The 2,383-nt window shown below is 38.4% G+C and overlaps 1 non-coding gene across 1 annotated transcript; it reads left to right on the top strand.

The window, feature by feature from the left end:
• The first annotated feature begins 1,121 nt into the window (after window positions 1-1,121).
• Window positions 1,122-1,240, top strand: LOC145677729 (5S ribosomal RNA). The gene has a single exon (XR_014129967.1). It is a non-coding gene; the product is annotated as a 5S ribosomal RNA (ribosomal RNA).
• The last annotated feature ends 1,143 nt before the right edge of the window (window positions 1,241-2,383 follow it).

The following is a 2,383-nucleotide window of genomic DNA, read 5'->3' as shown; positions in this document are numbered from 1 at the left end:
ACATTCCACTATCCGAGGCTTTCCTTTTCTTTTCTTGCTGACGATAAATTACGCTCTTAGAAATGTTGTCTGAAAACAATAAGAATATGTGCAAAAAATACAATCAGAGGTAGAGGTCTTTAACAGGAACTAAGCAAGGGAGTTGAAAAATTTTTTATGCATGTAAAAAATATAGACATGAACCAACTTGTGAAATAAAAAGACCAGAAAACTACTCTTTCTAAATTATGTGTAAACTTTTTACCGAAAACGAAAGTTGCACGAAAGACTTTTTGTCCCTTTTTTGGCCTCCGGTGCTTGGGGTCCCTGGTTCAATCCCAGCTCGTGCCGTGTGAACTTTGTCGTGCATAAAGACCGTGCTCATGGGTTTTCTCGGGTTTCTCCCGTTTCCTCCCACTTTCTTCATTCAGTACTCATCATCACCGTCTCCTTTAGCGTAACCGGTATAAGTATGCGACGTAAATCTAAAGATTTCATTTCATTTCCCTTTTCTGCTCATACTGCTGATTATGCGCGATTATGCCAACATCCAACTCCGCGGATAATCGTGCGATTACTGTATATACAACTAATACAGATACGTAATTACATTATCAGTTACAGTATCGGTTTTTATTTACTAATTTGCCTCACTTTATTTGCATCCCTGCAGTAAATAATTCTTATCGATAATAGTTAAAATGTATATTACATTTTAGTGCTTCACGACTGAATGATCATCTGCCTTACGTTATCTCGCAGCTGAAGAGGATGCTACACTGAAAACTACCTTGCGTTATAAAGGGTAAGTGAAACATATCTTAAAAATATCTTTCATACATTTCATTGTGTACATTAAAGAATGTAAGTTTGCCTTTTTCCTGTAATCAATACTTAATAAAGGATTTATTTTTATTTATTTATATACAATTTCATACGTGGTTCGTGATAGTAAACTCGATAGGACATAGTGGCACTATGAACATCCGAATCACTCATCATTCGAACATTCAAATATTTATTCGAATATTAGTATATTCCAAGTAATGTTAACGACGTTAATATGCTTGCCTTTATAGTTAATAATGTCAATTCTTACTTAAAACATACTTCCTTAACAGGACATTGAAGAAAAGGTAGTTGCCAACGGCCATACCATGCTGAATATACCGGTTCTCGTCCGATCACCGAAGTCAAGCAGCATCGGGCCTGGTCAGTACTTGGATGGGTGACCGCCTGGGAACACCAGGTGCTGTTGGCATCTCTTTTTCAAATTTCATTATCCTTCAAGTACGAAAATACTAGAAACATTAATTTTATAGTACTTTCAAGAGATAATTTATCAACATTATTTCATAGCGATTAATCGATATTCTAAGCGTTATACCCACTATTTCTTACACTAACAGCCTGTTTATTTGCACGGCACATTAAAATAACCTGATTTCCGATCCGTGTGCACCTACTACTATACTTAACACGGAATGTATTACCACTTTTTAAAAGTAAATTATTATGACTAAGTGTAGATCTCCGGCGAGTAAATGCCTTTCGTATACAAGCACGACACATCTCCGCTATGTGCTTTACTTTTTTACTAACAGCATATAGAAATTGGATTTCAAGGTGTTTCTACATAACAGAATGAAGCAAATTTCGTGATTTAACTCTTTCGAATAATGTGTTGGTCCTGACAAGGACCGTTTGAAATGAAAAATCTTGAAGAAGATTTTTACTTAGAGCTTGTGTACTTGGTAACAGCCTTCGTACCCTCACTTACAGCGTGCTTGGCAAGTTCACCAGGCAAAAGAAGGCGCACAGCTGTTTGGATTTCCCGGCTGGTGATAGTTGACCGCTTATTGTAATGGGCCAAACGAGAAGCTTCAGCAGCAATACGCTCGAAGATGTCATTAACAAAGCTGTTCATGATACTCATAGCTTTGCTAGATATGCCAGTGTCAGGATGCACTTGCTTCAAAACTTTGTAGATGTAAATGGCATAGCTCTCCTTCCTCCTCCTCTTCTTCTTCTTATCTCCCTTGGAGATATTCTTTTGGGCTTTACCAGCCTTCTTTGCAGCCTTTCCGCTAGTTTTTGGTGGCATGATGACTCACTCGTTCAGCAAAATTAGATGTGTCCGCCGATTTATCGACTTCATTTAAATTACAGTACGTGTTTCAATTCGCGCCAACTGCCTTGCTTTTCATTTGATGCACTCGGGTGCACGCTTGAAGTAGTAACAAAACTGACTTGATTCATGGGAGGCCGCAATTTTTCCTCTCATCTTATTACGAAAGAATATTGAACAATGTCTGGTCGCGGCAAAGGTGGAAAAGTCAAGGGAAAGAGCAAGTCCCGCTCCAGCAGGGCTGGCCTTCAATTCCCAGTAGGCAGAATCCATCGT

This window comes from Thermobia domestica, unplaced genomic scaffold, assembly GCF_964235325.1.
Source record: "Thermobia domestica unplaced genomic scaffold, izTheDome1.hap1.1 HAP1_SCAFFOLD_1285, whole genome shotgun sequence".
NCBI classification, from domain to species: domain Eukaryota; kingdom Metazoa; phylum Arthropoda; class Insecta; order Zygentoma; family Lepismatidae; genus Thermobia; species Thermobia domestica.
This window is presented reverse-complemented; position numbering and strand designations above follow the sequence as displayed.